At 38.9% G+C, this 12426-nt stretch overlaps 1 long non-coding RNA gene across 1 annotated transcript in view; it reads left to right on the forward strand.

The window, feature by feature from the left end:
• The window catches only part of LOC121145055, a 78652-nt gene that overhangs the window by 10566 nt on the left and 55660 nt on the right, over nucleotides 1-12426 (forward strand). The window lies entirely within an intron of this gene.

Below are 12426 nucleotides of genomic sequence, written 5' to 3' on the forward strand. Positions count from 1 at the left end.
ATTTCAATGTCACCAAGTATTTTTTGGTTTACTAAAATTGCCAACCGTGTATTTTCACTAATCCAAATTGTGGACTCTTATCATAGAGCTAATCCTGAGAAAGTTTCAAATTTTCTCCTTGGAAACTTGCAGATAACTGTTGGTTATAATATGTTGCCTCTGTCTTGATATGTAAAATACAGCAACCTTAAGAAATCTCTGTTAGCTCATTGGAACACAGATCTTCAATTCAAACCCAGAGTATATTTTGTTGTCTTGTTAATACCAGTTGCAATAGATAAATACTCTTCAGAGGGTAAGTAAAAGCTTTCTGATGATTTTGCGATATTGAGAGCTGGGTTTAATAATGGTTAGTATCTTTAATAGTGGGAATGCCAATAAATCATCACACTTTCCCTCTGGAAAATCATGTGATAGCAAAGATATTCCTGTGTTCAGTTCCAGTTTGGAGAACATGATCCAATCCACATTGTGTTGTAGTGCAAGAAAGCATAAAATAATTCACCTACTTTAATGAATGTGATCAAAATCAATAAATGACATTGCTGTTGCATTCTCAAGAAAGTGGTGGTCATACACAGTGTTTTAAAGTTGTCGGCGAAACATACAGATGCCAATGTGAAACTGTCAGCATTGCCAATGTCATTGATTCTTTTTCCCAGCCTGAGTCAACAACTAAAGTATTCACACAAAATCTGCCCTGTGAATTGTTTTGCAATTTCCCTTTTCTGAGTTACAACTATTGTTTGCTTGCCTTTGGCTTTAACCCATTCTTATTTCATGACAGAGTGAATTATTGAAACAAAATGGTTATAATCTAATTTGCTTCACTAATTTTCCACAAATCCTTTTAAAAAGGAGCAAGAAAATGGAATACTATGAAATTTTAAGAAAGTGAAAGTTGGGGTAGAGATACTTGTATCTATGGAAAGAGTCCATACTTTGCAGACGATGGTTGTAAAGCAGTATTATGGTCTATGTATATTAGCAGCACCTAGGAACAACAATGCTGTTACGGTGTACATAGTTTGCATGTCCTGCATACTGGGTGCTTGCTCCTCAAGGTCTTAGGTTAATGGTCAATGGGATCATGGTAATGGGCGATAGCTTGAGATGAAGCTTGTTCCTGTGATGGTGTCTGGGAGGAGAACAGCAGTGGCAGGATTACAGGTCACTGAGACATGTACTGTGAAGGTAGTTCTCACATGGGAAGTGGTCAGGAACACTGATGCGGACTAGTTCTCTGTTTCCTGTTTGGCCATGTGGTTCTCTCTCCGCATGCATTCTTTCACCTACCACCCTCAACAGATGTTGGACTAATGGGGATAAGCAAATTACATCTGTGGATTAATTAAATTAAGCCTTCCTGCCTGAGAAACTCCTGTAAGATATTTCAGTTACTGTAATGAAAGACTGGTAAAAATGCACAAAAACGCATTGGATGAATTCACCCATCAACACTCAGAAACAATGCCTAAAATGCATCTGAAAGGAAAATCATGTTGCTATCCACATTTTTATAATTGAAAAAAAAAACAAGGACCAAGAGGGAAAAATTTGATGAGCACATAATTCTGTTTTGCATGACTTGATAAGACAAAATATTTATTATAGAACAAGAATATTTGGGGGGTGGTGATGGTTATTTCATAGAGAAAGATAGATGAGCACAGGGATGGAATTGTCTGATGCAGAACAGAAGAACAGCACAAAGAGGTGAGGTTCCTCTCAGCCAGGTTCACAGAGAGCAGCAGCTCCTCTCCGTGCTTGCACTACCCTGTTCTACAGCCTGAGCACTGCAGCTGTCGAGCTGCAAGCAGTTACGTGATGGGATTGAACGATAGGCTTTCTGTCACCCTCCAAATCACTGAAGATAATTGCACTGACCCTAGGATTGGCACAGAAGAAATTCTTACAGAGCAGTGTTGACCCAGTTTTCTGTTGTCATTTTGTCACAGTGGTTGGGTTTTCTGTATTTAATTGGATTTGATAGATAAAAGAAGTTGAGTTATGTCTTTAGAATCACATCTATCTTGAGATGAGTTCCTTCCCTTCATGTGTGCACCTGAGCAAAATGACCCAGAATTATTTTTCAGGTATTCAATTACTGTGAGTTGTGTACAGAAACAAATACAAAAAAGAAGTTTTTAATTCATCAATTTAAGAAAGGAAGGAAGGTGTTTTAACTTCTGTGTGATAAGAGAAACAACACAACTTCTGAATGATAAGTGGAAATTACAAAAATTATAAAGGTATTTTTGACTTTGGAAAGGAAAAAGGCGGGGCCAGTATTGTAACTCATGGAGCCAAGCATCCCATATCAGAATATTGTTTCTGGTTCTGGTTGTTCCACTTCTGATTCAGCTCCCTGCTGATGTTGTGGGGAGGGAAGCACAGGATGACCCAGAGGACTGAGTCCCACCACCCAGGTCAAGGTCTGGATAGAGCTCTATGCTTCTGGCTTTGGCTTGAACCATTTCTGGCCACTGTGGCCATTTGAGGAATAGACCAGTAGATGGAGGATATTGGTGTGTCTCTCTCTTTCAAATAAGTGAAGAAATCTTTAAAAGGTAAAAAAGAGTAAAAGGCCAATTAAAAATTTCTCATAAGCTTTGTAATTCTAAAAATGACCTATAGTAACTTTATACAGGGTATGAAGGGCAAGATATGGTCGTTTTATTGGGCAACTTGAAAGAGCTTACTAAACATGAAAATTAGAGGTCAGTATTGTGACATAACAGGTAAAGCCATTGCTGATTATGTTAGCATCCCATAAGGATGCTTGTTCAGTCCTAGGTGCTCCAGTTCCAATCTAGCTCCCTGCTAATGATCTTGGAAAAGCAGCAGAGGATGGCCCAATTATGTGGGTCCCTGTGCCCGTGAAAGAGATCTGGATGAATTTCCTGATCCTTAGCTTTGACTTGGTTTGATCCTGGCCTTTGTGGACATCAGGGCAATCAGTGGATGGATGATCTTCTGTTTTTGCTTTCTCTCTGCAATTCTGAACTCAAATAAATAAATTAACATTTTAAAATGAATATTACCACATATGACTATTTTGCATGTCCAGGACTACATTCAAATTCTCAAAATTTAATACTTTTGAAAAGCTTTTCACTATGTTTCATGGTCTTAAAGGTTGATTTGGCCCAGCTAGATCATGCTCATTGCAGTTTTCTGGGGGGTTGCAGCCAGGTAGAAAGTGGGATTGCAGTTACATCAAAACTGTTCTAGGGATATATAGGATGAATTTTTCACTCAAACTATAGCTAATGCTTCAGTTAAGATAGCTGAAACAGGTACAGACTGGCTGCCTCTCAATGTGCATGGTAGTTTCCCATGACTGGCTTGGGCTTCCTCAAAGCGTGGGATTCTTAGGGTTGACATACTTCTTACAGAGTGAGGGGGCTTCCCAGAGCAAATATTTCAAAGGACCCAGGTGGAAGCTGAAAAGTGTCTTATGATCCAGTCTTAGAAGTTTGAGAACATCATTTTTGTTATAGCTTTGTTAGTCAAGAAACTCAATAAAGCTGGGGAATTATAACTTATTTATGTGAGGAGAATCACAAGCTTATGGAATAGTATGTGAGTCTCTCATTAAAGATCTCCCGAACTCAGCACCATTTCCTCAAGCTTCATCAACTTGGCTGATCTTAAGCTCAGCTGTAACCGTTTATTATCAGCGAGTGTATACATCTGTGTTTGAAGGCGGGCTGCCTCCAAAAGTGTTACTGATCTTGGCCAGGCTGACATCCTGCATATGATCTTTAGAAGGTTTGGGGGGAGATGACTAGCATTAACCTCTTAAGTGCTCTATGTATCCCATGGAGGTATGCTAATATATATTTCAGGTAGTTTTTTAAATTTAATTTTGTGCACAGCCTAGTAAGTTTACACTGACAAACACATATGAAGACACTGAGGCAGAGGAGACAACAAAACTGAGCCAGGATGATATAGATAGTAAATTGTGGATTACAGATTAATGAATTCATGAGACATTTATTAAATGCCTGCTATGTGCAATGAGAATATGGAGAAAGGATAATGCCTGCTCTCAAGGCCTTTACAGTATCATGGGGAAGTTTTAATACACACATTGATAGCAGTATTGTACGTGTAAGGGCAGCTGACAGCAGTGTGTACCAAGTTCCTCAGTGGTAGGAAGGAGGGGACCTGCAGAGATTTGCTCAGAAAAATTTCTCAGGAAGGTTGACTGAAGTGGGATAGGTCAACTAAAGCCCACACAGAAAGATGAACCAGGGTGGAACATGCCAGGCCAAACGAAAGTATTGTTTGTCCAACTTGGGACTGTTGATTGGAAATGGTGCCTTAGTGCTTTGGAGAAGGGGTTAAGATGAATACACTAATCTAGAAAGGCATCCTGGCAGTAGCAAAAGAACTGCTTCCAAAATACATAAAATATAACCTTTCTTGTAATCATAGAATTTCATAGGAAGGTGAAAGTTTTTTCTTAGTTAGACTCTTTCGACAACTTCTACCTGTTTTTAGAAAGTAAACTCTATAGTTGTAAACTACAAATGGTAAAAGATTTTATCCTATTCTTCATGGAGCAAATTTCCTTGAAAAAGATTTTTCTGATATTTTTCCTAGTTGATTCTGGATGTATCTGGTGTAAGTATTTTTTCTTTTCATTTTGTTTTGTTTGTTTGTTAGTTTGTTTATTTTTGCTTTTATGGAGTGGTGAGAGAGGCAATAATTTAGGAAAGTGCAGATACATTTTAACTAAAATAATTTCAAAAGCATTGAATACACTTTCAGCAAGATTTTTAGAAAAAAAGCCCATTGTATTTCTTACATGTGAAATAATAATTCTCAGTGAGAAAATCACTTAGTACAGCACTGCAAACTGCCACAAGAACAATAGCATTTCCCCTTGTACCTTCATGCTTTGCAGATGGTCTCATGTGATAACCTTTGCTTTTCTACCCGAGTTAATGACGTATAAATGACTACCATATCACCCAACACTCCACTTTCTGAGTCTTACCATTGTCCCAACTGACCCTGTGTATGGACCAAGAAGGTCTATATAAATTAATTAGCAGCTCAGACGTCAAGAGTTTAGTCTTTAAGCACTAACGATTCTGAGTCCAACAAAGATATTTAAAAGAGAACAAGAGATGGTTGAGTGCAGAAACAGAGACTGTATCTCTAAAGGCATTATGTATTATAATAAAAAAAATCTACCATCGTAAATTTACCAGTAATTCAGACTTTTTATTTTCATTATTTTGCAACAACAGATTTAAATCTGGTAATTATTATGAATACCTTCTATCTTGGGCATTCAGGCCTTTGTGAAATGTCATCTTTCAAAGATACGTACAAGCATTAATAAATGATTTCCCATACTACATCATTCTTTTCACAGATCTAGGTAAAATTAAGAAGCTTTAAATTCAGCCTGAAAACAGCCAGTCACAGTGTGGTGGAAATAACACAACAGGCCTGGAGGAGTGTGGTTTATTTATCTGCATATACATTATTTAAGAGAACATTCATAATTCAACAGCAATATAGTTGGGCATCCTGAGAAAATACATTTTACTTCCTCCACTGGCAATGATAATGATACATAATAAGTTTTTTTTTTTTTCCCATCACACGCTATGAGGTGTAGGTAGGTTTGTTTTGGTTTATTTTGGCTGTCACACAGAGTAAAAGATGGTCATGGGCTCCACCACCAAAATGAAGTTATTATATTTCAATGATGAATGTCACAATATTTTCATAATAAGCATGAACATGAGCAGGAATGATGATCTTTGAATGAATGATGCTTCAGACAGGGCAATGGCACAACTGGCCTTCACCAGATAAATAAAAAATAGGAGTGGAAAGGGTTGTAGCACCCTTAGGCTCATCCCATCTAATACCCAGGAGTTTAACTCATCATAGAGTTAGCCAGACTTCAGAGCTATGATATTCTGTTGATGGATGTTCCCTGGAAATGCAGTTCTACGGTTCCTCTCCTGGCACTCAGAGCTCCTGATCATGTCCTGTGTTTCTCTAGACCACTCTCCAGGGCATGCCTCTCTCCTCTTGCTTACTGTGCTCCCATCGCACGGGACTTCTGTATCCCGAGCACTTGAAACTCATGGTCTTGGAAGTTTCAGACATGTGATTGACTCCCTCTTATCTTACAGGCATTAGTACATGTTACCATCTTGCCAAGACCTTCCCCACGTGACTGATTCTTAATAGCTTTCTTCTTGTTTGTTTCTTCATAAACTAGATGCCGTGTCTCATACTACTTACTGTTTTTTTTCTTAGGTAGTAGGTTAAACATGGAAGAGAAATGATGAAGAGATGAATAGAGAAAATGTCTATCAACTGCTTTGGTTTAGTTAATTTGTGATGTTTGGAACTATAAAGATTTTTGAGACTCAGTGAGAGGGGTAACCTCTCAGCTTTTCCAAACTTTTGGAAGTAAGCTTTTACAAGAAAAAAAGAAAGAAAATGTACAGATAAGCCTGTTGTCTGATTCTGAATTTTTATCATTAAAACTAGTGTGAGGTTATTTGCTTTATCTTCTTCACTGGGGTTCAGCACAATGGCTCAGTGGCTAAAATCCTTGCCTTGCACACACCAGGATCTCATATGGGTGCCAGTTAATGACCCAGCTGCTTCACCATCCACCCTCTGTTGGTGCCCTGGAAGAGCAGTAGAGGATGGCCCAAAGCTTTAGGACCCTGCTCCCATGGGGGCGATCAGAAAGAAGCTCCTGGCTCCTGGTTTTGGATTGGCTCAGGTCTGGCCATTGTGGCCACTTGAGGAGTGAACCAGCAGATGGAAGATCTTTCTCTTTGGTTCTTCTTTCCTTTGTAAATCTGCCTTTGCAAGAAAAATAAATATATGACTTTAAAAGATCTGCTTCACTGGCTAAAAGAAAGTATTAATACACTAAGATGCATTACTAACTCTCTCAGTGGATCCGACAACATTCATATCTGGCAGATTCTCACAGTTATAGAGTTAGCCTGTTACAGTTTTGTGAATTAGCAAATGCTGTGTTTTATGTGAATTGGAAAAAGTGATGGGTACAACATCACAAAATGTTTTTTTCCTCACATATTTTGACATGGAGCTCCCACAGTTCTTAGGATGGTATGTCGTGGTGCATCTGTGGCGCCTGTGACAGGGTCTCTAGACACATTCAGGTGTAACTTGCCTGGTTTCAGGCTTACAGGACAGCTTCTCCACACTGAGAAAAGTTGTCCCAGAGCTCAGTGTCATTCTTGAATGTCAGAGACTGTGTTTGTGAGTCTTTATGTGAGTGCCTATGCATCCGACAGTGTCATATGGAGGGAGTGAGGTGGGAGCAGCTATTCCCACATATGTGGTAATTGCACAGCTGCCGCTCTGCACCTTCTGAATCATCAGAGAGACTTGGTTTTGTGTGACACTTGGAGAAGCTTGGTGTGGAGGAGGAAACCCGGGAGACACCAAGAAAATGTAAACTTACAATGCTAAAATTTCTCAAAACACACTGTTCCTGGTTAAAATACTGAAAACAAGTTTTATAGCAAATTGAACATTCAAAGGCAATGTAAGGAAAAATTTGTTTTTTTTTAATTTCTTAGGGTTCATGCCTTTTATTTATTTATTTAGATTTTTCATGGTATGTCCCGTAGATTCAGGAATTTTCATTTTGTTCCTGTTTCTCTCCCCCCGTCTGCTTTTCCCCATGCTATCACAGTCATATAGCCCTTCAGCAACAGTCACAAGTCCATCATTCTGCCGTTCAGGTGTATCAAGTGCATCCTGACATTGTAGGTATAGTCGGTGTGAAACAATCCACGTCTTATGGTCAACATATATTCGACGATTTCCCTGCGAGTCCTCAGTTATTCAGGGGGAGTGCTGCATACTGTAACCCTTCTTGGTGGGACGCATGCCAGGTTTGCCCACTTACAGCCTGATTTGGAGTCTTCTTTCTTGAGGAATAAAGATACATTCAACTTAACATTCACCCAAAGGCAGCTAGGAACTTGGGACTGTAAACCCAGTGCTTTCAAAATCATTTTCCTAATTCCATTTTTGCATTTCTTCCCCAATTAAATGTTCCCATTTTGCTGACTCTTAAGAAACTTTTTTTTTTTAAAATAGCTAATAATACCCAGGCCCATGAATGAGAGGATCTGAAATACACATTCAGCTGCTTTCCTGATCCTTCAATAAGAATCTAACTTTACAGGTCCAAGGCAGAGCAGATCAATTTTGAAAATTTTATGAAAGTGACTTGACTTACTGGATGAGCTACTTAAGACAAAGTAGCAAGCTTCTGCTGCTGCGTTGCCTCCTGGTAGGCTGCTCACAGCTTTTTGCTGTGAGGGTGGTATTAATGATTTTTTTTTTAAAGAAATCATGGGACCCAGGGCAGTAGCCTAGCAGCTAAAGTCTTCACATTGCAAGTGCCAGGATTGCATGTGGGCACCATTTCTGGCCCTGGTGGCCTCGCTTCCCATCCAGCTCTCTGCTTGTGGTCTGGGAAAACAGTCAAGGACAGCCCAGAACCCTGCACGCCATGTGGGAGACTGCTGCTGTTGCGGCTGCGTGGGGAGTGAATCAGCGGATGCTCTCTCTGTATATCTGACTTTCCAATAAAAATACAACTTTAAAAAAATCAATCATGACACAATTTTAGTTGATGTTTTTCTATTGGAAATATAAAAAACGGCACCTGATAATAAGTCAATTAGTATGAGGAGCAATACTTTGCAGCTGATGATTCTATTTCTGTTGGAACCTGGACAGAAAGCCACCTGCTCTGTATCTCCTGGAAACCATGAAAACAGCTGTGGCATGAAGCACAATTCCATCCCACAGCCCTGGCAGACATGCTGCTGCTGCCATTGGGAAACCTGCGAATCATTAACTGCTTCCCTCAATCGCTGTCAGTCTTGAATGCAATCTAAATCCATTTCCATGTTTGGGAGAAGATTGTGACTATATTAAAAATGTTCACAGACATGTGATAAAAACCAGTTTCATGTAAAAATAAGTATGCTCACCAAAATATATGATACTAGTGTATTCAGATACAATCTTAATTATAAAGTCAGTCACCGCACAAGAGTATCCTAAAATGGTGAGAGATCAGCAACAATGCAGATTTTCACAAGTAAGGAGACAATTATGAAAAAAATCCACTCAGTTCTGCACTCGTTAAGTGATGCTCGAAATTCAGAAATACAGAAACATGGAGAGTGTTGTACCATATGTGTGTACATTTATCCTAGCATTAATGGTAATAACCTTCATACAAAACATAAGAACCAGGCATAGAAAAAAAAACACTGGAAGAAAATATTTTCACTCATTCAGTGATGTTTTTGTGGTGCTTGTGTGTTATTCTGGGTAGAGTGGACAGTGCCTAGAGGCTTAAACATCAGAGCCCAAAACAAATGTTTCTTATTTCTCCATATGAAGATAGCTTGTTGCCAGTGAGCCCAGGAGTTCCGTGCAAACCTCTGCAGGGACAGGAAGAAGTGTGACAGCCACTGCTTGGATTCTTCTCAAGGAATTTGGAGTCACTTCTCAACATGGAAACTCACCATGCTCATTGTTGACTGTAGCTCATTGATGGGCCAGACATTGCCCATCTTCAGTGTCACCTCAATCTTCCTTGAGATCCACTACACATGAGTTCCTCAATTAGACAGACAGACTGCGGAAGGCATTTGACTTTCTATGCCCCAAATGGATTTGTTTCTTATACTCAGTGTGGTACTAAGACTGTAAGAGGTCATCTGACTGTTGGTCCCTCAGCGTTCACTTCAGGCCATTACCAATGAAGCAATGGGTTTTAAAAGAACAAGCACGTGCTTTCTATGGTAAGGAATAGCTAATTTAGAATACTAGATAGATAGATAGATAAATGAAATAGTTACTTTGGGATGTGTCAATTTTGACCTTTGTTTATACTCCAGTGCGACTGTGGAATTTCTACGTTTTACTGCTTGGATATAATCATTAGGGGTGAATTAAGCCTGTGAATGTAGAACAGATGAAAATTGTCTTTGCAACAAAAAGTGATGGAAATAAGGGAGTGCATGCATCTTCAGAGGAAGCTTGTGAGTGGGGAAAGTGTGGTCATTTTCTTGGAACCCTAACTTGGAAATCCACAAAATCATTTCTATTAATATTCATAAAAAGCTTTTAAGAAGGGAAATGCAAGTCATTCTTCATAAGGAGTCCAAGTCAGAAAGGAGGACACATATAATTTCCATCTGAAAATTTGATTCATGACCGAAAGAAGGTGCAGCAGAAGTAGAGTTGAGGAAGTGAACAAGTGAAAAGTCCAACAGAGAAAGGTACCACCCTTAACTGACCATCTCTTTATCCCCAAAGACAGACACACCTCCAGGGTCACAGAGGGAGGTCTTCCCAGTGACTGTGCACACAACAAATGGCACAAGAGACATTCATTGCACTAAGCACTGTCTTAGGAATCTTCAGGTTACTGCCACAATGGACTTGGAAAACTGGTCTCTTCTTACGTGACTCTGAGCACGTACAGAATCGTGAGGCTGCACGTCCAGTTCTCCGCTCTGTAGATGTTTGTGTACAGTCCACAGGAACGTATTCCAAACAGAAAGTTCCTTCTTCATCAGCTTCTTGGTAACAATATGTCAATGGGAAAAGGAAAATAATGCTTCCAACTTATGGCTGACAATTTGGCAGGAGGATTAAGAAATAGCTGAAGCTAAATTAGGTCCCAACATTAAACAAATCAAAAGTAAAATTTCTCTCCTTGAGGATCAGATGTTCTGATCAAAATTAAAAAGGGATCTGTTACAGGAATTTGAAAATGGTCCAGGCTCTAGGGAGCCGAGAAGTGCAATAGAATATAATACTGGATGTAAGTGGTTATGTAAATAGTTGTTCACGTTTGCAAGGTTGACCTATTTCAACCTTCTTCAATGTGCTTTGCTTAAAACAGAAGTTAAATCTGTGAAAAGTGTGACATGTCCTGAAACACATTCAATGTCCCAGGAAACAAATGCCTCTTGGAACAAATTCCATCAGAAAACAAAAATGAATAACTTACTTTAATGTTGAACTGTACATCCCCACCCCTATAGTCTTACCTTTTCTTATTTCTTTATTACTTAGGTCAACTAAGATAATGTTAGATATTAAGTCTTTTTTTAATAGGAGCAATATAATCCTTCATTAGCAGTAAACTTGCAGTTCTTATCCCTCTTGAAAATATCCATCTGTCACCACTGGGTTTTCCCTGCACAGCGCAGGCTTTGAAGAACCGCATTGCATTATTGATTTAGACATGTTGTAGTTGTGAATGCTTATAAGCAATTGTTCTAATCAACACAATGGAACAATATTTTAAATTAATGAAAAAGGCTCAAATAAGTGACTCGTGCATGAGAAGTCATGGCAATCCCATAAGAAAAAGTGGGAGATGCTTGAATAGCAACTTTATCTGGCACTGACCTCTCCCCAATTACAGCACTTGCTTCTCCACATGTTCAGGTATGCATCTTCTCTTATTCCAAACTGACGTCTCATGTTCAACTCACCCATCTAATGACAAAGAATTTAGAAATCCTAACATACAATGTTACCCCTCAAATTGACAAGATCTGCAAGGCAAGTGTAACTGTTGTTCAGTATTGACTAAGTGAATAATGCAAGACATGATTTATCGTTTCACTGTTTACTACTGTGCGTTAGAGACTTAAGCAATTAGAATTACTTAGAAAGGGAACGCTAAAGAGATGCTTAATTATCTCTTACTAGGCAATGTTGGAAGAGTAAGGTTTCCCTTGGAATTTTTATCAGTTGTCTGATGTTACTTTAGAAGAAATTTGAAGAAAAAAAAAATACCCCAGACACCGAATTCCTTCAGGTGTTTGTCCTTTTGGATTTTAACTGAAAAGATATTTTTAATTTTTTCCAAATGTCCTTTTCATACACATTTTATCACACTGTCTATTAAAATACTTCTTCTATGGTAATACTTGTGTTCTTTCAAAGTACTTGTGATTTATTGTGTGTTTGCCTCAGTCCTGTAATTTGTAATTATTATTACCATTTTATGCTAGTGACACCTGACATGCAAACACCTAGATTTGGCTCCGGAGTGAAGCATCTTTTCCTACATAATGTGTGGCTGAAGCCTCCATGGAGACTTGAGTTCTTTGCATGATTCAGTGTTACAGCAAAGCAGGAAGAGAAGGGAGCGGAATTGAACTATGACCTAGGTGGGAAGCAGAAAGATGCAAACTTCCCAAGTGACCCTTCAGCTATGCTTTTGTTGAAACTCACGGTAGCTATTGTTCATTCAGGAACTTTTCTGATTTTTTTTAACCTTTAGCTTACGGTTCTTAATAATTGTTGAGTTGAAATATCAGCTATTCATTTCCCCAGTGTGTCAGG

The sequence above is a fragment of the Ochotona curzoniae genome, unplaced genomic scaffold (genome assembly GCF_017591425.1).
Source record: "Ochotona curzoniae isolate NIBS_2020 unplaced genomic scaffold, NIBS_Ocur_1.0 contig_1302, whole genome shotgun sequence".
NCBI lineage: Eukaryota > Metazoa > Chordata > Mammalia > Lagomorpha > Ochotonidae > Ochotona > Ochotona curzoniae.